Raw genomic sequence first — 27,631 nt, 5'->3', positions numbered from 1 at the left:
AAATGGAGCTAGAGGAATCAGGCTCCTGACTTCAGACTATACTACAAAGTTACAGTCATAAAACCATATAGTACTGGCACAAAGACAGAAACATAGATCAGTAGAACAGGATAGAAAGCCCAGAATTAAACCCATGTACCTACAACCAACTCATCTATGACAAAGGAAGCAAGAATATACAATGCAGAAAAGACAGCCTTTTCAACAAGTGGTGCTGGGAAAACTGGAAAGCCACATAAAAGAATGAAATTAGAACACTCCCTAACACCATCCACAAAAATAAACTCAAAATGGATTAAAGATCTATATATAAGACCAGATACTATAAAACTCTTAGAGGAAAACATAAACCAAACACTCTCCATCATAAACGACAGCAACATCTTCTCAGATGCACCTCTTAGAGTAATGACAGTAAAAACAAAAATAAACAAATAGGACAGAATTAAACTTAAAAGTTTCTGCACAGCAAAGGAAACCCTAAACAAAACAAAAAGACAACCCACAGAATGGGAGAAAATATTTGCAAATGAATCGACGGACAAGGGATTCATCTCCAAAATTTATAAACACCTTCTGCAGCTCAATACCAAAAAAAAAAAAAAATCAAAAAATGGGCAGAAGATCTAAACAGACAGTTCCCCAAAGAAGACATACAGATGGCGAAAAAACACATGAAAAGATGTTCAACATCACTCATTATTAGAGAAATGCAAATCAAAACCACGATGAGGTACCACCTTACACCAGCCAGAATGGCCATCATCAAAAAGTCTACAAACAATAAGTGCTAGAGAGGGTGTGGAGAAAAAGGAACCCTATTACACTGTTGGTGGGATTATAAATTGGCACAACCACTGTGGAACAGTATGGAGATTCCTCAGAAAACTAAAAACAGAACTACCATTTGATCCAGCAATCCCACTCCTGGACATTTATCCAGAGAAAACCATAACTGGAAAAGACGCATGTACTCCAATGTTCATTGCAGCACTATTTGCAATAGCCAAGACATGGAAACAACCTAAATGTCCATCGACAGAGGAGTGGATCAAGAAGATGTGGTACAGGAGTTCCCGTTGTGGCGCAGTGGTTAACAAATCCAACTAGGTTGCGGGTTCGGTCCCTGCCCTTGCTCAGTGGGTTAACGATCCGGCGTTTCCGTGAGCTGTGGTGTAGGTTGCAGACGCGGCTCGGATCCCGCGTTGCTGTGGCTCTGGCGCAGGCCGGTGGCTACAGCTCCGATTCAACCCCTAGCCTGGGAACCTCCATATGCCACGAGAGTGGCCCAAGAAAATGGCAAAAAAGAAAAAAAAAACCATATGATCCTCTCCATGGATGCAGAAAAAGCCTTTGACAAAATCCAACACCCATTTCTGATAAAAACCCTTCAGAAAGTAGGCATAGAGGGAAACTACCTCAACATAATAAAGGCCATATATGACAAACCCACAGCAAACATCATTCTCAATGGTGAAAATCTGAAAGAATTCCCCCTGAGATCAGGAACAAGACAAGGATGTCTGCTCTCACCACTATTCAACATAGTTTTGGAAGTCCTAGCCACAGCCATCAGAGAAGTAAAAGACATAAAAGGAATCCAAATTGGAAAGGAAGAAGTAAAACTATCACTATTTGCTGATGACATGATACTATACCTAGAGAATCTACCAGAAAACTGTTAGAGCTCATCAATGAATTTGGCAGAGTCACAGGATACAAAATTAATACACAGAAATCGATGGCATTTCTATACACTAACAATGAAAGATCAGAAAGAGAAATTAGGGAAGCAATCCCATTTACCATCGCATCCAAAAGAATAAAATACCTAGGAGTAAAACTACCTAAAGAGACAAAAGACCTGTACTCCAAAAACTATGACACTGTTGAAAGAAATCAAAGATGACACAAATAGATGGAAAGACATAGCATGCTCTTGGATTGGAAGCGTCAAGATTATCAAAGTGACTATGCTACCCAAGACAATCTACAGATTCAATGCAATCCCTATCAAAGTACTAAGGACATTTTTCACAGAACTCGAACAAAATATTTTAAAGTTTGTTTGGAAGCATAAAAGGCCAAGAATAGCCAAAGATATCCTGAAAAAGAAAAATGGAGCTAGAGGAATCAGGCTCCTGACTTCAGACTATACTACAAAGTTACAGTCATAAAACCATATAGTACTGGCACAAAGACAGAAACATAGATCAGTAGAACAGGATAGAAAGCCCAGAATTAAACCCATGTACCTACAACCAACTCATCTATGACAAAGGAAGCAAGAATATACAATGCAGAAAAGACAGCCTTTTCAACAAGTGGTGCTGGGAAAACTGGAAAGCCACATAAAAGAATGAAATTAGAACACTCCCTAACACCATCCACAAAAATAAACTCAAAATGGATTAAAGATCTATATATAAGACCAGATACTATAAAACTCTTAGAGGAAAACATAAACCAAACACTCTCCATCATAAACGACAGCAACATCTTCTCAGATGCACCTCTTAGAGTAATGACAGTAAAAACAAAAATAAACAAATAGGACAGAATTAAACTTAAAAGTTTCTGCACAGCAAAGGAAACCCTAAACAAAACAAAAAGACAACCCACAGAATGGGAGAAAATATTTGCAAATGAATCGACGGACAAGGGATTCATCTCCAAAATTTATAAACACCTTCTGCAGCTCAATACCAAAAAAAAAAAAAATCAAAAAATGGGCAGAAGATCTAAACAGACAGTTCCCCAAAGAAGACATACAGATGGCGAAAAAACACATGAAAAGATGTTCAACATCACTCATTATTAGAGAAATGCAAATCAAAACCACGATGAGGTACCACCTTACACCAGCCAGAATGGCCATCATCAAAAAGTCTACAAACAATAAGTGCTAGAGAGGGTGTGGAGAAAAAGGAACCCTATTACACTGTTGGTGGGATTATAAATTGGCACAACCACTGTGGAACAGTATGGAGATTCCTCAGAAAACTAAAAACAGAACTACCATTTGATCCAGCAATCCCACTCCTGGACATTTATCCAGAGAAAACCATAACTGGAAAAGACGCATGTACTCCAATGTTCATTGCAGCACTATTTGCAATAGCCAAGACATGGAAACAACCTAAATGTCCATCGACAGAGGAGTGGATCAAGAAGATGTGGTACAGGAGTTCCCGTTGTGGCGCAGTGGTTAACAAATCCAACTAGGAACCATGAGGTTGCGGGTTCGGTCCCTGCCCTTGCTCAGTGGGTTAACGATCCGGCGTTTCCGTGAGCTGTGGTGTAGGTTGCAGACGCGGCTCGGATCCCGCGTTGCTGTGGCTCTGGCGCAGGCCGGTGGCTACAGCTCCGATTCAACCCCTAGCCTGGGAACCTCCATATGCCACAGGAGCGGCCCAAGAAATAGCAACAACAACAACAAAAAAAAAAAAGACAAAAGACAAAAAAATAAAGAAAGAAAGAAAGAAGATGTGGTACAAAAAAAAGAAGAAGAAGAAGATGTGGTACATACACACAATGGAATATTACTCAGCCATGAAAAGCAACGAAATACTGGCATTTTTAGCAACATGGATGGACCTAGCAATTATCATGCTAAGTGAAGTCAGTCAGACAAGGAGACACCAACATCAAATGCTTTCACTGACATGTGGAATCTGAAAAAAGGACACAATGAACTTCTTTGCAGAACAGATGCTGACTCACAGACTTTGAAAAACTTATGGTTTCCAAAGGAGACAGGTTGGGGGTTGGGGAGATGCACTGGGGTTGTGGGATGGAAATCCTATAAAATTTGATTGTAATGATCATTGTACAACTACAAATGTAATAAATTCATTGAGTAATAATAAAAAAAAGAACAATAATAAAAGTATCTGTGATGTGTCCATACTTTGATAGGTCTGTGCTAATGTGTAGACTAAATATAATGTCAAAAATATGCATGGTCTTTTCTTTTGCTTGTCTTACATGAAAAAGAGGGAAAAAATCTTTTATGAGATAATCATAGATCTTACACTAAATGGAATTCCTACTTTTTTATTTATTTTTATTCTAGTTGATTTACAGTGTTGTACCAATTTCTGCTGTACAACATAGTGACCCAATCATTCATATATATACACATAAACATGTGTGTGTGTGTGTATTTCCTTTCTTATATTACCTTCCATCATGTCCTCTCTGAAGAGACTGGATATAATTCCCTGTGCTATATAGTAGGACCTCATTCTTATCAATTCTAAGGGTAATAGTTTGCATCTACTCCCCATCCATCCTACTCCCTCCCCCTCCCTCTTGGAAACCACAAGTCTGTTCTCTATGTTCATGAGTCTCTTTCTGTTTTGTAAATAGGTTCACTTGTGCCATATGGAATGCCTACTTTGAATAACAGGCTTCTGTTGCTACAAAACATATACTGTGTGATTTGGTTATCAGGAAGTCCAGGGGAGTGTCCAGCCAGGAAAAGTAGAAATTTTGGAAAGAGGAAGATGTTAAAGAAACTCCACAGACAGAAGTGTAGTAACTTCTGTGACAGAAGTGATGAGAGACGCTATAGTCTTTCCTTTTGCTCAACTATTCATTTTTTTCCACAGGATAGAACTTTTGATATTGACACGACCCATGAGTTCCTCATCATAAAGGATGATTTGAGAAGCCTTTGAATTAGCCCAACGGAAGAATAAAGACATACTCAGAAACAAATGAACAAGGAAAAGAACAATTCCTCAGAGAAAACCCTGGTGTAAAAATCTACGTGGTTTCCCCAGGGATTGGGAGCACCATGGACCTTCAGATGGGGTGGGCGTAGGGCACGAGAAGTCCTACGAAATACAAGGAGTCGCACTAGGCCAATTTTTATTAAAGAGTCAGATACTAAGTATCTTAGGCTCATGGGTGGTACAGTTACTGTCTCACCTACTCAATGCTGCCCTTGTAAGGTGGAAGCTGATGTAGTCAATATGAGAATGGGTGTGACCGAATTCCAATAAATCACCCCAAATAAGTCACCCCAATAACGGTACCAATAGAAGGCATCATCTTCCCCTGGAATCATGGGGGCATTAGGGATACACAGTGTTTTGGGGTGGGGAAGATCGCCTCTAAACGGGGTGTTTTCCAGATGAAAAGCCCTAAGGCTGTAAGTAGCAAGACCCCCATGGAATGTACAGTCCCTGGACCCAATGACTCTTGACCAAGATGATGCTCAGCATTTTGAAGAGATGAAAAAACCTTTGAGGAACATGCCCAACTGGAAATCTAGGAAAGGGAGTCACGGATGCATCGCGGTGTGTCCCTTGAACACCCAATTACCACTTTGATTCTGAGCTTTGGTTTTCCACGGGGATGCTTTTTCCACCTGCTGTTTGGCTCCTCATTAGGCTCTTCTTCAATTGCCAAACGTTGTCCTTAATCACGTGAGGAGGAGGCTGGTGATTGCACTGGGGATAAATCGGGCTGCTCATGGGAGACACCCCCTACGCTCCGGAGAGCCGTGTGATGGAGGCAGCGGGTGCTGCGATGCTGCGTCTCTGGGGGGAGAATCAGGTCCCGCCCCCCGGGCCCTGCATCTATGGACTCAGGAGCCTCTGCCCCATCCTGATTGACACTTCCCTGTACAAATCTTTGCCGCAAAGACCAGCCAGGTGAGTGCTTCCTTATGTTCACTCTCATGGCAAAAACGAAGAGGACAGAGAAAGTCTCCACCAGGAGTGGACCTCGGAGCTATGGTTGTGCACGGACGCTGGGCAGGACGCGTGCTGACCTGCCTCATTCTGAGCATCCACACCCAGGCTCTAGTGGAGGAGTCATTTAGGGAGCAGAGAGTGGAGTTTCTGGTGAGGTCATAGGACAGTTTAGACTGGGCATGCATTTCCAATCAGATCATTTGCTAATAGAGGTTTTTAAGGTGCATAGGGCTACAGTAAAACCTAACTCCCTGGAGTGTCAGAGAATTTTCAGGTAATTATAATTCAGAGGAGAGAGCAGAATAAGTAAAGTTCTGTATCTCCTCCTCTACTGTAGGAAATGTAGAATAGACAGGTAAAGTTACTCAGGGGAAGCCCACTGAGGCAGCCTCTGCGGGCTCAGTATCTGTTAGTGGATGAAGAGAGTAGTACTTCTTCTCTAGCTCTCAGTGTGTTAGGAAGAGAGAGGAGAAAGGGGTAAAAAAAGCAACAACCTGTGAATTTCATTTGGAGACGAAGAGAGTGAGTTGATCCTGGTGATTGAGGATGATCAGCAGGTGGAATCACCTGAGCTGGAGTCTGGGCAGGAGCAAAACGATTGAAGTGATGGGAGAGGGGAGTCCCAGGGAGAGAGGAGGAGGTGAATTGCTGTGATGAAATGAAAGCCTGTTCCTTGTTTTCTCAAGGGAAGTAAATTCAGCTGGACTTAGGGAGAAGCGGGAAGAGGGATCAGGAGCGAGGTGGGAAACGCCTTCATTGCCTGCCTGTGGATGTTACCGTCACTCACGTTTCTGCCAGTGGTACGTAATGCAGGTTTTCTTTTCAGAAAACCGTCTGACCTTTATTTCATCTTCCTCTGCTCTGGTTTTTGTTATTTCCCTTACTTCTACAAACTTTGGTGCTTAGTTTGTTCTTTATGGTTTTGTGAGGTACAAAGTTTGGTTGTTTATAATTGAGATCTCTTTTTCCTTTTTTAACGGAAAATATTTGTATTTCAAAATTTTAGGAAAAACAATTCTCATTTTCAGTAAATCGAAATGTATTGCAGTAGAGACAATGCATATAATATAAGGTTATACTGATACTATCCTGCAGAACCTTAATTATATTTAAGAAAAGCACTGCTGTGGTTTTTTTGTTTGTTTTGTTGGGGGTTTTTTTGGAATTTTTTTTTCCAAAAGCGGATTAATCCCCTTGAAGAATGGTTTGTATTATTCCGACTGATTTGTGTTATACTGCAAAACCACATTTCAAAAAATACTGGGAGTTGAAAATAATCCTAGTTTTACCCTACTGGTCAGTAGTATCCAGATATTCTTGTTGCCATGCTATAGATCCTCAGAACTTTTCCACCTTACAAAAATCAGTTTCTATATCCTTTAAAAAAAAAAAGCCTTTTATTTTTTTCTCTCTCCCGGCCACCAGTATGCACCATTTCACTTTGACATCTTGTATTATTTGATGACTTCACATAACACATGTGTGGAATTCTAAAGCAATTTTTGTGTATTCAGTGGGCTTATTTCATTGGCGTATTGTCCTCAGGGTTCATCCGTGTTGCTCCGTGTGACGGGATCTCCTTCCTTTTAAAGGCTGAATAATCGCCCATGGTGGGTTTACGCCATGTTTTGTCGATGCATTCTTCTGAAGATCAGAGTTGGGGTTGTTTCATCTCTTGACTATTGTGGGCAGTGGTGCTATAAACATGAGTTTGCAAATCTCTCTCTTCACAGCTTTGCTCTCTACTATTTTGGATATGTACCTGGAATTTGTATGACTTGCTAGTATAGTAGTTCTAGTTTCTATTTTTTAAGAATATGCTTTTCTCTTAGTGGTTGCTCCGTATTATAATCCTAGCAAGGGGGCAGAAGGGTTTGAATTTCCCCCATCCCCAAAAACAGTTGTTATTTTCTGGGGGGGGAGTTGATGCAGCTATCTTAATCTGTATAAGATGATATCTTGTTTGTATTTCCTTTAGCATTTCTCTAAAGATTAGTGATGTTGAGAACCTTCTCATATTCTGGTTGGCCATTAGTGTATCATCTTGAGAGAAATCTCTGTTTAAAGTCCTCTACAGGAGTTCCTGCCATGGCACAGTGGAAACAAATCCAACTGGGAACCATGAGGTTGTAAGTTTGATCCCTGGACACACTCAGTGGGTAAAGGATCCTGTGTTACCGTGAGCTGTGGTGTAGGTTGTAGATGCATCTTGGATCTGGTGTTGCTGTGGCTATGGTGTAGGCTGGCAGCTGTAGCTCTGATTAGACCCCTAGCCTGGGAACCTCCATATGCCACGGGTGTGGCCCTAAAAACAAGACAAAAAAGAAGAAGAAGAAGGGAGTTCCCATTGTGGCTCAGTGGCTAACGAATCCAACTAGGAACCATGAAGTGGTGGGTTCGATCCCTGGCCTCACTCAGTGGGTCAAGGATCCGGCATTGCCATGAGCTGTGGTGTAGGGAGTGGACGTAGCTCAGATCTGGTGTTGCTGTGGCTGTAGTGTAGGCCAGCAGCTGTAGCTCTGATTAGACCCCTAGCCTGGGAATCTCCATATGCCGCGGGTGTGGCCCTAAAAAGCAAAAAAATAAAAAAATCCTTTGAAGGAGTCCTCTGGTGGCTCAGTAGTTAAGGATCCAGCATTGTCACTGCTGTGGTATGGGTTTAATCCTGTACCACATGCTATGCGTGCAGCCAAAAAAAAAAATCATTCATAATCCAGTTACTTTTAATTAAGTTCATCATGCTTCTTAGATATTAACACCTATATATGTGGTTGGCGTATTCTCCTATTTTGTAAGTTATATTTCACTCTATGGATTGTGTCCTTAGACTCACAGCCTTTTCTAATAAATTTTTATTGTATATAGGTGACTTACAATATTATGTTAGTTTCAAGTGTACAGAAAAATGAATTAGCCATACATATAAATAAATACCCAATAAAAGCAAAAATAAACCAATGGGACCTAATCAAACTGACAAGCTTTCGCACAGCAAAAGAAACCATTTTAAAAAATAAAGACAACTTACAGAATGGGAGAAAATAGTTTCAAATGATGCAACTGACAAGAGCTCAATCTCTAAAATATACAAACAACGTATACAACTCAACAGCAATAAAAAACAACAACCCAATGGAAAAATGGGCAAAAGACCTGAATAGACATTTCTCCAAAGAAGATATACAGATGACCAGCAGCCACATGAAAAAATGCTCAACATCACTGATTATTAGACAAATGCAAATCAAAACTACTTTGAGATACCACCTCACACCAGTCAGAATGGCCATCATGATTAAGTCCACAAATAACAAATGCTGGAGGGGATGTGGAGAAAAGGGAACCCTCCTGCACTGTTGGTGGGAATGTAAATTGGTACAGCCACTATGGAGAACAGTATGGAGGTACCTTAGAAAACTATACATAGAACTACCATATGACCCAGCAATCCCACTCTTGGGCATATATCCAGACAAAACTTTCATTCAAAAAGACACATGCACCCCCATGTTCATTGCAGCACTATTCACAATAGCCAAGACATGGAAACAACCTGAATGTCCATCAACAGATGATTGGATTAGGAAGATGTGGTGCAGATACATGATGGAATACTACTCAGCCATAAAAATGAACAAAATAATGCCATCTGCAGCAACGTGGATGGAACTAGAGACTCTCCTACAAAGTGAAGTAAGTCAGAAAGAGAAAGACAAACACCATATGGTATCACTACATCAAATGGTAATTCTGTTTTTAGTTTTTGAGGAACATCCATAGTGTTTTCCATAGTGGTTGCACCAGTTTACATTCCCACCAACAGTGTAGGAGGGTTTTCTTTTCTCCACACCCCCTCCAGCATTTATTGTTTGTAGACTTTTTGATGATGACCATTCTGGTTGGCGTGAGGTGGTACCTCTTAGTGGTCTGGATTTACATTTCCCTAATAATTACCAATGTGGAGCATCTTCTCATGTGTTTTTGACCTTCTGTATGTCTTCTTCAGAGAAAAGGCTATTTAGATCTTCTGGCCATTTTTTGATGGCATTGTTTTTGGTTTCCGTTTTCATTTTATGTTGAGCTGCATGAGTTGCTTGAATATTTTGGAACTTAATCCCTTTGGGTTGGGTTTTGCTTTTTTTTTTTTTCAAAGAAGCAGCTTTTAGTTTCATTGATTTTTTTTTGTCTCAATTTCATTTATTTCTGTTCTGATGTTTGTTGTTGTTTTTTTCCCTTCTACTAACTGTGTATTTTGTTTTTCTTTCTCTTGATTGAGGTGTAAGATTAGCGTGTTTCTTTGGGATTTCTCTTGTTTTCTGAGACGAGATCATATTGCTCTACATTTTCCTCTTAGACCTGCCTTTTCGGTGTCGTGTGAGTTTTTGCTGTTGAGCTCTTAAGAGTTGGTTTGTTTGCATTCCCTTTCAGATATTTCCTTGCTGGCATAAGGAAATGCCATTGACTCCTCTTGTATCCTGCTCCCCTGTGGAATTCATTTATCAGTTCTAGTGGGCTTTTTTTGTGGGGGATGGTTTTTCATTTTTTTTGTTTGTTTGTTTTTGGCTGACAAAGCAAGAGAGACTATTGGGAAGGGGCACCGAGGTAGAGAGCAGCAGGGTGAGGGAACCCAGGAGAACAGCTCTGCCACATGGCTCACTGTCTCTGGTTTTATAGGAGTGGGTTCCTTTCTGGGTTATCTCTGGCCAGTCGTCGTGCCTGGCCCCTGCTTGGCCTGGCTCAGGGTTCTTCCTGGTGGCACACACACCTCTCAGCCAAGTTGGATTCCAGTCCCAAGGATCCTGGGATGTTGGTCCTCTCCTCCCTCCTATGGCCCCTCCTAAATCCTCCTGCTTAGTCTTCAGAGCAGCACCATGTTCCTGACCAGGCATCTAGTAGTTTTCAATTTTTACTCTTATCTATTTTTTATTAGGGAATAGTTGACTTAAAGTGTTGTGTCAATTTCTGCTGTACAGCATAGTGACCCAGTATATATACATATATATATATATATATATATATATATATACACACACACACCTTTTTCTCATTATCTTTCATCATTTTTTTCATTATTTCAAGAGCTTTGAGAAAAATTAATCTCAATCCACTTTTTAAATTATATTTTTATTTTTTCATTATAGCTGGTTTACAGTGTTCTGTCAATTTTCTACTGTACAGCATGGTGACCCAGTTACACATACGTGTGTAGATTCATCAGAAGTGATTAGACATAGTTCCCAGTTCTACACAGCAGGATCTCATTGCCCATTCTTTCCAAAGGCAACAGTCTGCAACTACTAACCCTGGACTCCCAGTCTATCCCACTCCCTCCCCCTCCCCCTTGGCAACCACAAGTCTGTTCTCCAAGTCCATGATTTTCTTTTTGTGGAAAGGTTCATTTGTGCCATATATTAGATTCCAGATATAAGTGATACCATATGGTATTTCTTTCTCTTTCTGACTTACTTCACTTAGGATGAGAGTCTCTAGTTCCATCCATGTTGCTGCAGATGGCATTAGTTCTTTTTTATGGCTGAGTAGTATTCCATTCTGTATATATACCACATCTTCCTAATCCATTCATCTGTTGGTAGACATTCAGGTTGTTTCCATGTCTTGGCTATTGTGAATAGTGCTGCAATGAACATGGGGGTGCATGTGTCTTTTTGAATGAAAGTTTTGTCTGGATATATGCCCAAGAGTGGGATTGCTGGGTCATATGGTAGTTCTATGTATAGTTTTCTAAGGTACCTCCATACTGTTCTCCATAGTGGCTGTACCAATTTACATTCCCACCAACAGTGCAGGAGGGTTCCCTTTTCTCCACATCCCCTCCAGCATTTGTTATTTGTGGACTTAATCATGATGGCCATTCTGACTGGTGTGAGGTGGTATCTCAAAGTAGTTTTGATTTGCATTTGTCTAATAATCAGTGATGTTGAGCATTTTTTCATGTGGCTGCTGGTCATCTGTATATCTTCTTTGGAGAAATGTCTATTCAGGTCTTTTGCCCATTTTTCCATTGGGTTGTTGTTTTTTATTGCTGTTGAGTTGTATACGTTGTTTGTATATTTTAGAGATTGAGCTCTTGTCAGTTGCATCATTTGAAACTATTTTCTCCCATTCTGTAAGTTGTCTTTATTTTGTTGTTGTTGTTGTTGTTGTTGTTGTTGTTGCTATTTCTTGCATATGGAGGTTCCCAGGCTAGGGGTTGAATCGGAGCTGTAGCCACCGGCCTACGCCAGAGCCACAGCAACGCGGGATCCGAGCCGCGTCTGCAACCTACACCACAGCTCACGGAAACGCCGGATCGTTAACCCACTGAGCAAGGGCAGGGACCGAACCCACAACCTCATGGTTCCTAGTCGGATTCGTTAACCACTGCGCCACGACGGGAACTCCGTCTTTATTTTTTTAAATGGTTTCCTTTGCTGTGTGAAAGCTTGTTAGTTTGATTAGGTCCCATTGGTTTATTTTTGCTCTTATTTCTGTTGCTTTGGGGGACCAACCTAGAAAACATTTGTAAGGTTGATGTCAGAGAATGTTTTACCTATATTCTCTTCCAGGAGTTTGATGGTGTCTTGTCTTATGTTTAAGTCTTTCGGCCGTTTTGAGTTTATTTTCGTGCATGGTATGAGGGTGTGTTCTAGTTTTATTGATTTGCAAGCAGCTGTCCAGGTTTCCCAGCAATGCTTGCTGAAAAGACTGTCTTTTTCCCATTTTATGTTCTTGCCTCCTTTGTTGAATATTAATTGACCATAGGTGTCAGGGTTTATTTCTGGGTTCTCTATTCTGTTCCATTGGTCTGTCTGTCTGTTTTGGTACCAGTACCACACTGTCTTGATGGCTTTGTAATATTGCCTGAAGTCTCGGAGAGTTACGCCTTCTGCTTGGTTTTTGTTTCTCAGGATTGCTTTGGCAATTCTAGGTCTTTTGTGGTTCCATATACATTTTTGGATTGTTTGCTCTAGTTCTGTGAAAAATGTCATGGGTAATTTGATAGGGATTGCATTGAATCTGTAGATTGCTTTGGGTAGTATGGCCATTTTTACAATATTAATTTTTCCAGCCCATGATCATGCGATATCTTTCCATTTCTTTGTATCCTCTTTAATTTCCTTGATTAATGCTTTCTAGTTCTCAGCGTGTAAGTCTTTCACCTCCTTGGTCAGGTTTATTCCCAGGTATTTGATTTTTGGGGATGCAATTTTAAAAGGTATTGTATTTTTGTATTCATTTTCTAATATTTCATTGTTAGTATACAGAAATGTGACTGGTTTCTGAATGTCAATGTTATATCCTGCTACTTTGCTGAATTTGTCAATCAGTTAAAGTAGTTTTGGGGTTGAGTCCTTAGGGTTTTCTATATATAGAATCATGTCATCTGCATACAGTGACAGTTTTACCTCTTCTCTTCCTATTTGGATGCCTTTTATTTCTTTTGTTTGTCTGACTGCTGTGGCTAGGACTTCCAATACTATGCTGAATAACAGTGGTGAGAGTGGGCATCTTTGTCTTGTTCCAGATTTTAGTGGGAAGGCTTTCAGCTTTTCTCCATTGAGTATTATATTTGCTGTGGGTTTGTCATAAATGGATTTGATTATGTTAAGGTATGTTCCCTTTATACTCACTTTGGTGAGAGTTTTTATCATGAAGGGATTTTGGACTTTGTCAAATGCTTTTTATGCATCTATTGAGATGATCATGTGGTTTTTGACTTTTCTTTTGTTAATGTGGTGGATGACGTTGATTGGTTCGCATATGTTGAACCATCCTTGTGCACCTGGGATGAATCCCACCTGGTCATGGTATATGATCTTTTTGATATGTTGTTGGATTCAGTTAGCTAAAATTTTGTTGAGAATTTTTGTGTCTATATTCATCAAAGATATTGGCCTATAGATTTCTTTTTTGGTGGCATCTTTGTCTGGTTTTGGAATTAGGGTGATGGTGGCATCTATCACAGTCTATCCCAAGGGATTGGATACAGTTCCCTGTGCTGTACAGTAGGACCTCATTGCTTATCCATTCCAAATGGAATAATGTGCATCTACTCACCCCAAACTCCCAGTCCGTCCCACTTCCTTCCCCCTTGGCAACTGCAAGTCGGATCTCTATGTCTCTCAGTCTCTTTCTGTTTTGTAGACAGCTTTATTTGTGCCATATTTTAGATATAAATCAATGAACAGGATAGAAAGCCCAGAAATAAACCCAAGCACCTATGGACAACTGATCTATAACAAAGGAGGCAGGAACATACGGTGGATGAAAGACAGTTTGTTCAATAAGGTGCTGGGGAAACGGGAAAGCTACATGTAAAACAATGAAATTAGAACATTCTCTAACACCGTACACAAAAACAAACTCAAACTGGATTAAAGACCTAAATGGAAGGCCAAATACTATAAAACTCCTAGAAGAACACCTAGGCAGAAGACTCTTTGATATAAATCAGAGCAACACCTTGTTGGATCCACCTCCTAGAATAATGACAATAAAAACAAAAAACAGAACAATGAGATCTCATTAAACTCAAAAGCTGTTGTACAATTCTAGTAGTTTTGTGTGGAGTCTTTAGGGTTTTCCATCTATAATATCATGTCATCTGCATTTTAATGACAGTTTTACCTCTTCTTAACCAATTGGTATACCTTTTATTTCTTCTTCTTGTATGATTGCTGTGGCCAGGAACTCCGACAACATGTTAAATGGAAGTGATGAGAGTGGACATCCTTGTCTTTGTTACAGATTTTAGCAGGAAGGATTGCAGCTTTTCTCCATTGAGTGCTATGTTGGCTGTGGGTTTGTCATAAGCATCCTTTATTATGTTGATATATGTTCTTCATCTCTCTTTTTATTCTGAATGATAATCTTTCTGAATAGCGTATCCTAGGTTGCAGATTTTTTCCCTTTCAGAACTCTGAATATATCTTGCAGTTCCCTTCTGGCCTGCACTGTTTCTGTAGAGAAATCAGCTAATAGCCTTATGGGGTTTCCCTTGTAATTAACTCTTTGTTTTTCTCTTACTGCCTTTAGAATCATCCCTTTAACTTTTGCCATTTTTATTATAATTTGTCTTGGCATAGGTCTTTTGGAATCTATCATATTCAGGACCCTCTGTGCTTCCTATATTCACATGTTTTCTTCTTTAAAGTTGGAAAGTTTTGAGTCATAATTTCTTCCAATACATTTTCAATCCCCTGTTCCTTCTCCCGGGATCCCTGTTATATGTAGACTAACACAGCTTATATTAAACCATAGGGCTCTTACATGGCTTTTATTTTGCTGATGTGGGTTTCTGTCATTTTAACTGGGTGATTTCCATTATTCTAATCCCCCTATCACTTACTTGTTCTTCTGCATTATTCTTGCTGCTATTTATTGCTTTCAGTTCAGGTTTTGCTTCTGCAAATGAATTTCCAAATTTTTCTAGGCTCTTCCTTAGAGTTTTCTAGTTGCTTTTTTATAGTAATCTACATGTCTGCTGACAGCCTTTCTTCACTCCTTCAGTATTTTTTTCCTTTTTGAACTCGGCGTCTATTAGTCTAAAGAGGTCTGTTTTGTTGTTTGTTCTTTCAGGGGATGTCTATTGATTTTCTAATCAGGAGTGGTTCCTCTGCTTTTTCATTTACTTACATCTCTCTTGCCCTGTGAGTTTAGGAGAAACTGTGGCTTTCATATGTTTTTTGGTGCAAGGGCTGTTTTTAGCACAGATGCCTGCCACCTCTTTCCTCAGTTCATCCTGGCCTTTATCACCCTGATAGGAGGTATGACTTATGTGTGGTGGCCAAAGCCTACAGTGGATATTGGGCAGGGCCTCCTCTTTGCTCTGTAGTTGTCACTGCTTCTCAGGGGCTGGGTCTGCTTCCTAGTTGCTGGAGTAGATGCCACAGGATGCATTTCTAGGCTGCATTTCTGAGCTGAGGTTTAAGATAGGTAGGTTTGGAGCCCTCCCACTGGAAGAGGAGCCACTGAGCTTGTCACCTTTGAGTGTGCTCTGTTGTGTCACCTGTCACCCATTGTGTGGGCTCACAAAGTACACTGCGGTTGGCACTGCCCTCAGCCTGCCTCCACCACGGGAATGCTGACAATCAGCCCTGGGGTCTCATGGTTGTTGTTTTCACAAGGCTCCCAGCACAGATTCACTGAAGTCAGGTCCCAGCGCTGTAGCAGTCATGCACCTGGACCTGCTCTGGGAGCTGGGGAGGCAGCTCAGACCCTGGCCTGGCCCAGCCCCCATGTGTACACACCGCAAGGCCCACAGCTGCTAAGGCCAGAGCTTTCCAGCCTCGGGAGTACCCCTTGTCCATTCAGAAGTCCCGCAGGTGCTTGATTTTACAAAGCTGCCAGTGAAGGTGTAAATCAGATGTCCCACTTGTGCAGTGATAGAGAGAGGTTTTAGCCTTGTGCCCCAAACTGCACAGCCCCGGGAGCTCAGCTGTGGTTTTAACCCCGCCTCTACATATGGGCCACCTACTGACATCTGCTCCTGGAGCCTGCCAAGGCAGCAGCTGGTGCGGGACCTGCCCAGGCAGGAGCTTCTCCTGGACCCCAGTGGGGCAGGGACCCACGCAGAGAAAATGCTGCGGTGGCAGCCCCCCTTTGCACACCACTTCACGACCACTTCATTTCCGTGCTGGCCCAGGCTTCCTTGAACATTCTGTTGTGGCCGTACCACTCTCAGCCCCCTCCAGGCTTTCTCTGTGCAGCCAACACCAGTCCTCCCCCAGGTCTGTCCTGTAAACCCTGAAATCCAGCCCCAGCCCCAACCCCAGCCCCTCCCAGCAGACACACATCTCAGGCTGGGGCACAGGGCTGTGACATGGACGTGCAGGTCTCTGTCTGTCCTGCCTGCTGCAGACCTCTTGTTCTCTTGTCTGAGACCCTGAAGCTCCTTTTCTTTTGGGGGGGCGGGGGGGATTGGTTTGGGGTTTTTTGTGTGTGTGTCTTTTTATGGTCACAGCCACAGCATATGGAAGTTCCCAGGCTAGGGGTCTAATCAGAGCTGCAGCTGCCAGCCTACACCACAGCCAGAGCAATGCAGGATCCCAGCCAAGATCCCAGATGCCAGATCTGAGCCGTGTCTGCCACCTACACCACAGCTCACAGCAATGCCAGATGCTTAACCCACTATGTGGGGGCTGGAATCAAACCCGTGTCTTCATGGATACTAGTCAGATTCATTACCACTGAGCCACAATAGGAACTCCCTTTTAGGGGGTTATTCAAGTATAGTTGATTTACAGTATGTCTTCAGTTTCTGTTGTACAGCAAAGTGACCCAATCACACACAGTTCCCTGTGCTGTACTGTAGGGCCCATTGCCCATCCCTTCCAAATATCACAGTTGGCATCCAAAAACCCCAAACAGCTCATCCATCCCACTCCCTCCTCCTGAAGCTCCTTTTCTGCCCAGCTGGTCTCCCCGCCAGGGAGGGGGCTTCCTGGGGTGCAGGAACCTCTCCTCCCCTTCAGTCCCCTCCCAGGGACACAGGTCCCATCCCACTTCCTCTTTTTTTTCCTTTCACCCAATCTGATGACGTGGGGATCTTTCAGCCCTTTGAGGTCTTCGGCTGCTGTTCAGTAGGTGTCCTGTTAGAGTTGTTCCACCTGTAGATTATTTTTGAGGCATTTGTGGGAGGAGGTGATTTCTGTGACCTGTGACTCTGCTATCTTCATTCCTTCTCTTAAGATGTTTTTGAATTTTTGGATTTTTTTTTTTTCTGTGCCCAGTCCGTTGTGCCGGGGGATGGTGTTGAATTTGCCCATATTTGTGAATTTTCCAGCTTTCCTGATGTTCCTAATGTCTAGTTTCCTATAACTGTGCTCAGAAAATATAGTTGATTCAATGCAACGTTCTTAAATCTGTTCAGACTTACTTAGGAACCTAACGTGGGATATGATCTGGTGCGTTTCTGTGCGCGCTTGAGAAGAACATGCATTCTATGCCTATTGACTGGAATGGCCGGGATATGTCCATTAGGTCCAGTTGGTCTAACATGTAATTTAAGGTCTGTGTTTCCTGACTGTCTGCCTGGATGATCCATCCATTCTTAAAAGTGGAGACTCACTCATATTTTTATATAAGTGAGTGGAAAGGGACCTTCTATCCTTGTTTAACCTGAGGCAGCAAGTGGAGAAAGGGGAAAAAATGTGGAGCAATCCACTCGAATTCATTTTAAAGTCTCATAAAAGAGTATGATTGGTGGCATGCAACTGATATGTTTTTTCTATTTTACCTGTTGGTCTTCCCTCACTTGCTGTCCATGATGCATAAGCAAAAAAAAACCAACAACTAGGATAGAAAAAAAAACTCTCCCGTGCCATTACCTCCTACCATTTCTCATGAGCAATTTGTTCTAGACAGTGTGATCAGCAATTAAACCCACCTCATGCGTGCACACCCTGTTTAAAAGCTATGCTCTCTATGAATGCAGTCTTTACATCTTAACGGAGAAATCAGATACACCAAGTGATCAATTGAATTCCCTAGATACGAAAAGGCTAACAAGGTAGGGATCTTGACACAAAAAAGAGCCGATGAGCAGATGAATACGACACACATAAGCTTATTGCCTACAAAGGATGGAATCTTAATCTGTCCAACAGCCGCTAACCCATGAGCCAACTGTTATGCCTGTGTCACAGGTGAGAAAACAAGGTTCTCGGGTGCAGGGGGGGGTGGATCCTAAGGTCCCCACCCCCACTGATCACCATTAAGGAGTGGGGAGCAAGGAACAAGGACCCCCGACTGGGTTAACCCAACGCTGATGATAACAAACCCTTTACTGCTGCTTCCTGTGTTGTCTACATAGCAGGTTCACAAGATGAACCCAAAGTTTCTGAAAAGCTAGAAGTTTTACCCATTCTGGGACTGGAGGCGGAATCTTATTCTTTTATGATTTAATTATCCCTCTGTTGACAATGGCCTTTGTGTGTGTGTGTGTGTGTGTGTCTTTTGTCCTTTTAGGGCTGCACCCGTGGCATATGGAGGTTCCCAGGCTAGGGGTCCATTAGGAGATGCAGCTGCTGGTCTACACCACAGCCACAGCCACGCCAGATCCGAGCCACATCTGCGACCTACACCACAGCTCATGGCAACACTATCCTTAACCCACAGAGCGAGGCCAGGGATCAAACCTGAAACCTCACGGTGGCCAGTCGGATTTGTTTCTGCTGCGCCACGAGGGGAACACCAACAATGGTTATCAGATGCTGCGTTAATAATTAAGAGTGCTGCCTTGGGCACTTCACCAGAATAAAGCACCAGAATGAAATACCACAGAACCTTCCTTTTCACTCACTGGGGCTCCGCTCACTCTTTCTTTTCATGTGTCCCCCCTCTGTGCTATGGTTGGTTCTGAGCTCGGACCACTAATCCTATGCTGATTTATAAAATTCAGATCCAAGTAAACAGACAAAACGTAGGCACTCTAAATCTAGTGAAGCCGTGAACCAATCTGCTTATACAATGGCTATAATAATGGATGTGTTTTAGAAGCGTCCTTGAGGCCTCACTGGTTAAAGTCATGGTCTGTGATGAAGCCAATACACATTGATGACACGAGGGTTTGTTTTTTTGTGTGGACTGAGGCAAGCTGGACACCACTCTGGAAAAACTGTCCCCAATCTGACCTCTAAATGAATTAAGATCCAGGAGTTATGACTAATTAGATTTCTTTGGCCACTAGGGATGTTTTCTATATGGGACAGAATATCTGAGGGACATTTGAACGACATGGGTATTCAGAGGGCTATTGATTGTATGATTCATATTTTGTGTAGTGTCACTTTATGCGTCTGTGTGTGATGTAGTCTATTAAGCTACGTATAGTTGTGATTTACTGTGTTAGTTTCAGGTGTGCAACACAGTGACTCAATATTTTTATAGATAATACTCCATTGAAAGTTATCAGAGGAGTCCCCACTGTGGTGCAACAGGTTAGGGATCTGGTATTTTCTCTGCGATGGTGCGGGTTCAATCCCCTGCCTGGCATGGTGGGTTAAAGATCTGGCATTGCTGCACCTGTGGTGTTGGAGTCACTCCCTGGCCTGGGGACTTCCATATGCTGCAAGCGCAGCTGAGAAAGGAAAGACATAAATAAATGTTATTAGAAAATAAGGGTTGTATTTCCCTGTGCTGTACATACAGTCTAGTCAATGATTTATTTTACGCATTTCACTTTGTGTCTCTGAGTCCTATTCCCCTATCTGCCCCTGCTTTCTTCTCACTAGTAACCACCAGTTGGTTCTCTTTATCTGTAAGTCTGTTTCTCTTTCTGTTTTGTTCTATATGCTCATTTATTTTATTTTTTGAGATTCCACTCTAAAGTGATAACAATTTTTGTCTTTTTCTTTCTGACTTCTTTCACTAAGCATAATAATCTCTAGGTCCATCCATGTTTTTGCAAATGACAGAATTTCATTCTTTTTATAACTAAATAATTCTCCATTGTATATTAATACATCTTTATCCCTTCATCTCTTGATTGGCATTTAGATTGTTTCCGTGTCTTTGCTTTTGTAAATAATGCTTCCGTGAACACCAGAGGGTCTGTGTATTTTCGAATCAGTGTCTACATTTTCTCTGTGTATATACCCAGCCGTGGAATTGCAATATCATACAGTAGTTCTATTTTTAATCTTTTGAGAACTTCCATACTGTTTTCCACACTCACTGTACCAATTTAATAGTCCTACCCACGGTGTATGAAAGTTCCCTTTTCTCTACATCCTCAACAACATGTATTATTTGTAGACTTTTTTATGATAGCCATTTTGACAGGTATGAGACAATGTCTTGCTGTGGTATTGATGTACATTTCTCTGGTAACTCATGATACTGATCATTTTTTTCTCGTCCCTGTTGGCCACCTGTACGTCAGCTTTGGGAAGATGTCTATTCATGTCTTCCACCCACTTTCAATTGAATTGGGGGGGGTTGATATTGAGCTATTTATATATTTTAAATGTAAACTCATTGTCAGTCATAACATTTGCAAATATTTCCTCTCATTTACTAGGTTTTTTCATTTTGGTGGTTTCCTTTGCTGTGCAAAAGATTATAAGTTTACTTAGTCATATTCATTTATTTTTTTTTTCTTTTGCCTTAGATCTAAAAAAATATATTGCTACAATTTATGTCAGAGAGTTCTGCCTATGTTTTCTTTTAGGAACGTTAAGGTTCCTGGTCTCACATTTAGGTTTTTAATTCATTTTTGAGGTTTTTTTTTTCTTTTTTGGCTGCACCTGTGGATTATGGGAATTCCTGGACCAGGGATCGAGTCTGAACTGCAGCTGCAACCTACAGCACAGCTGCAGCAACTCTGGATACTTAGCCCACTTGCCAGGCCAGGGATTGAACCCAAGCTACTGCAGAGAAAATGCCAGGTCCTTAATCCACTGTGCCACAGTGGGAACTCTGAGTTTATTTTTCTACATGAAGGAATGTTCTAATCTCATTCTTTTACGTGAAGGTATCCAGTTTTCCCAGCACCACATTTTGAAGAGACTGCCTTTTTTCCATTGTATATTCTTCCCTCCTTGGTTATAGATTAATTGACTGTAAGTGCATGGGTTAATTTCTGGACTCCTCTATTCTGTTCTGCTGATTTTTGTGCCAGTACCATGCTCTTTGGATTGTTGTAACTTTCCAGCATAGTCTGAAGTTGGGGCACATGATATATCTGGTTTTATTCTTTTGTCTCAAGATTACTTTAGGGATTCAGGGTCTTTATAAACCTTAGGATTATTTGTTCTAGTTCTGTGAAACATGTGATGGATAATTTGGTAGGAATTGCCTTGAATTGTAGATTGCTTTTGATAGTATGGGTATTTTAATGATATTAATTACTCCAATTCAAGAGCATGGGATCTCTTTCCATTCCTTTGTATCTCTTTCAAATTCCTCCATCAGTGTTTTAGAGTTCTCAGAGTGTAGACCTTTCACTTCCTTGGTTAAGTCTACTTGTAGGTATTTTACTCTTGATGATGCAGTGACATTGTTTGCTTAATTTCTCTTTCTGGTAGTTCCTTATTAGCATGTAAAAAAGCAACAGGTTTCCATATGTTAATCCTGCATTCTGAAAATTCTTCTGCCTTTCTTCATTAGTTCTAATAGGTGTTTGGTGGATATGTTGGGGTCTTCTATGCATAGTATCGTGTCATCTGCAAATAGTGACAGTTTTACTTCTTCCCCTCCCATTTAGCTGCCTTTTATTTCTTTTTATTGTCTGATTGCTGTGGTTAGGACTTTAATTATTTTGTTAAATAGGAGTGGAACACATGGGCATTTTTATCTCATTCTTGATTTTATGGGAAAAGTATTCAGCTTCTCACATGATGTATTAAACTGTATGCTTGTCATAAACACCCTTCATTATGTGAAAATATACCTCTATACCAATGTTGAGCATTTTACTGTGAATATTAAATTTTTTCAGATGATTTTGTGCATTATTGAGATGACCGTGCGGTTTTTATCATCCTTTTTGTTAATATAATGTATCGCAGTGACTCAATTGTGGACATCAAACCATCTCTGCATCCCTAGAACATATCCCACTTGATCATGGTGTATGATTTTTTGTATACTGTTGAATTGGAATTGCAAATATCATGTCAAGTATTTTTACATCTATTTGTCAGGGACATTGGTAATTAATTTTATTTTTTGTTTGTTTGTAATGTTTGTCTGATTTTGGTATCAGGGTAATGGTGGCCTTGTAGAATCAGTTTTGGAGTGTTCCATACTCTTCATTTGTTTGGAATACAGTTTGATAAAGACAGGTAGTACCTCTTCTTTATATGTTTAGTAGAATTCCCCTGTGAAGCCATGCAATTGTGGACTTTTGTTTGTTTGGCAGGGTTTTCCTAATCTCAAATTCAAGTTCATTTCTAGTGATTAATAGGTTCAGATTGTCTATTTCTTTCTGATTGGAGTTTCTAGAAATTCATTTCCTCTAGGTTGTCTACTTTGTTGACATATAACTATTCTTGATTATAACTTTTTTGTGTCTGTGGTATCAGTTGTTATTTCTCCTCTTCCATTTCTTATTTTGTTTATTTGGGTCCTCTCTCTTTTCTTCTTCTTGACCCTGATTAAAAGTTGATCAATTGGGAGTTCCCGTCGTGGCGCAGTGGTTAACGAATCTGACTAGGAACCATGAGGTTGCGGGTTCGATCCCTGGCCTTGCTCAGTGGGTTAACGATCCAGCGTTGCCATGAGCTGTGGTGTAGGTTGCAGACACAGCTCGGATCCCGCGTTGCTGTGGCTCTGGCGCAGGCCGGTGGCTACAGCTCCTATTTGACCCCTAGCCTGGGAACCTCCATATGCCGCAGGAGCAGCCCAAGAAATGGCACAACAACAACAATAACAACAACAGCAACAACAACAACAAAAAAAAAAGTTGATCAATTGTAGGAGTTCCTGTCATGGCACAGCAGAAACAAATCTGACTAGGAACCATGAGTTTCTGGGTTTGATCCCTGGCCTTGCTCCATGGGTTACCAAGCCGGCATTGGCATGAGCTGTGGTGTAGGTCACAGACACGGCTGGTACCCTGCATTGCTGTGGCTGTGGCATAGGCCAGCAGCTGTAGCTCCAATTGGACTCCTAGCCTGGGAACCTCCATATACTGCAGGTGCAGCTCTAAAGAGAAAAAAAAGCAAAAAAAAAAAAGTTGATCAATTTTATCTGTTCAATGTACCATGTCTTGGTTCCACTGATTTTTTTTTTTTTCTATTTTACTTATTTCCTCTCTGATCTTTATAATTTCCTTCTTTCTGCTGACTTAGTACTTTGTTCTTTTCCAATTCCTTTAATGGAAGGTTAGGTTGTTTGAGATTTTTCTGTTTTATTGTGTTAGGCCTGTATTGCCATAAACTTCTCTCTGAGAACTGCTTTTGCTGTATCCCATCGATTTTGGAGAATTGTGTTTCCATTTTTCATTTGTCTAGATGTATTTTCTAATTTCCACTCGGATTTCTTCACTGACCCATTGGCTTTTTAGGAGAATGTTGTTTGGTCTCATTTGTTCTTTACCCATTTTTCTTTCTGTGGTTGAGTTCTAGTTTTATACATCAGAAAAAAAATACTTGATAAAATTTCTAACCTCTTAAATTTGTTCCCACTTGTTTTATGGCCTACCATGTGATCTATCCTTGAGAATGTTCCATATGCGCTTGAATGTATATTCTGCAGTTTTTGGAATGGAATGTGGTGTATACATCTGTTAAATCTAGTTGGTCTATTGTGTCACTTAAAACCACTGTTGCCTTAATGGTTTTTCTTTCTGAATGTTCTTTCCATTCATGTCAGTGGGTTGTTAAAATCCTCTACTTTGGGGAGTTCCCGTCGTGGCGCAGTGGTTAACGAATCCGACTAGGAACCATGAGGTTGCGGGTTCCGTCCCTGCCCTTGCTCAGTGGCTTAACGATCCAGCGTTGCCGTGAGCTGTGGTGTAGGTTGCAGACGTGGCTCGGATCCCACGTTGCTGTGGCTCTGGCGTAGGCCAGTGGCTACAGCTCCGATTCAACCCCTAGCCTGGGAACCTCCATATGCCGTGGGAGCGGCCCAAGAAATAGCAGCAACAACAACAACAACAACAACAAGACAAAAGACAAAAAAAAAATCCTCTACTTTGTTGTAACGTTGTCAATTTTTCCATATATGTCTACTAATATTAGCTTTATATATTTAGTTCTCTTCTAGTGGGTTCATATATGTTAAGGAGTATACTAGCCTCTTTTATTGATCCCTTTATGATTATATAATATCCTTCTCTTCTTCTCTTATAGCCCTTGTTTTAAAATCTATTTTGTGCTCTGAGTATTGCTATCCAACTTTCTTTTCCCTTCTGTGTGCATGAAACACCTGTTTCCGTCCCCTCATTTTCAGTTTCTGTGAATCTTAGGCTCTGAAATGAATCTCTTATAGACAACATATTGAATGGTATTTTTTTTAAATCCAATCAGTGGCTCTATGTGGGTTTGTGGGGGGGGGGGTCAGCATATGGAGGTTCCATAAGGTCCAAATCAGAAGTGCAGCTGCCAGCCTATACCACAGCCATGGCAACACCAGATCCAAGCTGCATCTGCAACCTACACAACAGCTTGAGGCAATGCTGGATACTTAACACACTGACGAAAGCCAGGGATTGAACCTGCATCCTCATGGACACGATATTGGGTTTTTAACCCACTAAGCCACAATAGGAACTACCCTGTGGGTTTTTTTAATTGAAGTATAGCTTAGTTACAATGTTATGATTGTTTCAGGTTACACCGAAGTCATATTATAAGTACATATACTTTCTCAGATTATTTTCCATTATAGGTTATTACAAGATATCAAAACACTCTTTGTCTTTTGGAGATTTAGTCAAATGACATTTAAAGTAATTACTGATAGGTATATACCTTTTACTATTTTATTTGTTTTCCAGTTGCTTTTGTAGCTTTTCTTTGTTCATTTCTAATTTTTGTTTCTACTATTGTAGGCTGATTGTATGCCTGGGTTCCTTCCTTTTCAGTTTTTGTGTATCTACTGTAGGTTTTTGATTTGTGGTTACCATAGGGTATACAGTGTTGATCTGTAATTAGATTTACTTGTTTTAAAGTGGTAGTCATTTAAGTTCAAACATATTCTAAAATATCTATAATTTTTATTCCCCTCCACCACATTTTGTTTTTCTTTTTTCTTTTACTTTTTATTAAAGTATAGTTAACTTACAATGTTGTGTCAATTTCTGCTGTACAGCAAAGTGACCAGTCACTTGTATGTATGTACATTCCCTTTTTTATGTTAACTTCCATCATGACCTATCCCGAGAGATTGGATGTAGTTCCCTGTGCTATACAGTAGGAGCTCATTGTTTACCCATTCTAAATGTATTTTGTGTTTTTAATGTCATGTTAAACATCTTGTTTATCCTGTAACTGTGGATTGTAGTGATAGCTGCTTTTACAGTTTTCTGTATTTATTTTAAGGGCCACATCCATGGTATATGGAAGTTCTCAGGCTAGGGGTCGCATAAGAGCTACAGCTGCCAACCTGTGCCACAACCACAGCCACACAGGATTGGAGCCACGTCTGTGACCTACACCACAGCTCACAGAAACATCAGATCCTTAACCCACTGAGTGACGCCATGGATTGAACCTGTATCCTCATGGATGCTAGTTGGGTTGTAACTGCTGAGCCACAACAGGAACTCCATTTTGGATGGGAGAGGTTAAGTATATTCTTATCTCTGTCTCCTCTCACTTATTTATTATAAACTACATATTTATTTATTATAAACTACATATTTACTTATTACTCCTTATGTGTGAACCATATTTTTTACCAAGACAGGCACAGTCCCTAAGTTCATGGACCTTGTACTATGGTGAATATAAAAGGAAAAATAAATAAATAAATACAAAGTAATGATGGTAAAAATGTGAAACTGTTGTCAGTAATATGTTCTCCAGGTTGTCCCTCCTGTGGAATATGACAGTGTCTCCACTTTCAGGATAAGAAAAGGCTCAGAATGCTTATAGGAGGTCTTATAGCTGAGAGAGTCTCCATGTCTGCCCTGGCAGAACCCACTCATCCTCCATGCCACCCTAAAGTCCTCTCCATTTCTGTTCAGAAAGATGCCCTAAAAACCCCAAAGAAAGAAACTCTGAAAACCATATTTCTGTTACATACAGGGGTTGGGGCTCTCACCAGTGTCATCCTCTTGTTCTATAATGTCTCTCCAAATGAGCTTGGACACAGGCCAGGCCCACAGACACAATTCTCACCCACGTGGACATGGACAATCTCTTGGTTCTTCTCGCCAGTGGGATTCTCCTCACAAAGCTAGCTTTTGTGTTAAGGCAAGTCCTGTCCAGTCTTGGGTGTAAATGTGTATATTACATCCAGAGAGTGTCTCACAGCACTACCCTGTGCTCCACCTATCACTTCTTCACTCTCATCCCCGGAGAGTCAGGTGGGTGATGCTCAGAGGAAGAGCCCTCAAGGTCATGGGTCCTTCTGTCACATCTGCTGGATGTTCAGTGTCTTGGTAAACATTATGTTCCTGTGAAGACCACTCATCCACAGGACACACACAGCTATACTGATAGCCAAGGCACCTGGTTCTGCTCATCCTCGGATTTTCAAGCAGACTTGTCTACTTGTGGTCCGTCTCTGATGCCATGTTTATTGGCTTCATGGTCTGGTCCAGTAGTTCCCTGGTTCTTCTCCTGCACAGCCACCACCAGAATGTGCATTGGATACACATCCCCAGCACTATGACAGGTGCCCCCCAGAGGCATCTCATGCTGGTGGTCACTTTTGTCATCTAATTGCTGAATTCTATTTAGGTTTTTAATATCACTGCTCTAGTAGGATATCATCTATGGTTGATGCACACCTCTCATATTTTGGCATCATATTTTCCTATTTGCCCCTGTCTACTACTGATTCTAAGGGTCCCCAGAGCTCCCAGTATCTGCTCTCGAGATGATGAAAATGACTGTTGAGAAGATAATTATATAGAAGCCAGCTTCCATAATAGCCATGTATACAATGTTCAATAACCACTTACTGAATAACAATTTTTAAGTAAAACACACAACGATCTTTTATTTTTTTTCATGTTTAGTTGAAATATAATTGTCACGAAGCATTGTATACATGGAAGGTGTACAGTGCATTGATTTTATAAATTTAGATATTGCAATATGATTACCACATAGAGTTAGTTTACAGCTCTAACTCAAATAATTACTTCTATTTTGTGTGGTTGAAGTGGTCGCAATCTAGTCTCTTAGCAACTTTGAAATGCATAACAGAGTGTTATTGAGGATAATCACTGCGCTGTACACAAGCTCTCCAGGAATTACTATCTATTCATTCCCAGCTTATGCTCTTAAATAACCCATCCCCAGTCCCCC

General features: G+C 41.0%; 1 pseudogene; it reads left to right on the top strand.

The window, feature by feature from the left end:
- The first annotated feature begins 5,744 nt into the window (after nucleotides 1–5,744).
- Nucleotides 5,745–27,217, top strand: LOC125133276 (vomeronasal type-1 receptor 1-like; annotated as a pseudogene).
- Nucleotides 27,218–27,631: the final 414 nt, after the last annotated feature.

This window comes from Phacochoerus africanus, chromosome 8, assembly GCF_016906955.1.
Source record: "Phacochoerus africanus isolate WHEZ1 chromosome 8, ROS_Pafr_v1, whole genome shotgun sequence".
In the NCBI taxonomy this organism is placed as follows: domain Eukaryota; kingdom Metazoa; phylum Chordata; class Mammalia; order Artiodactyla; family Suidae; genus Phacochoerus; species Phacochoerus africanus.
This window is presented reverse-complemented; position numbering and strand designations above follow the sequence as displayed.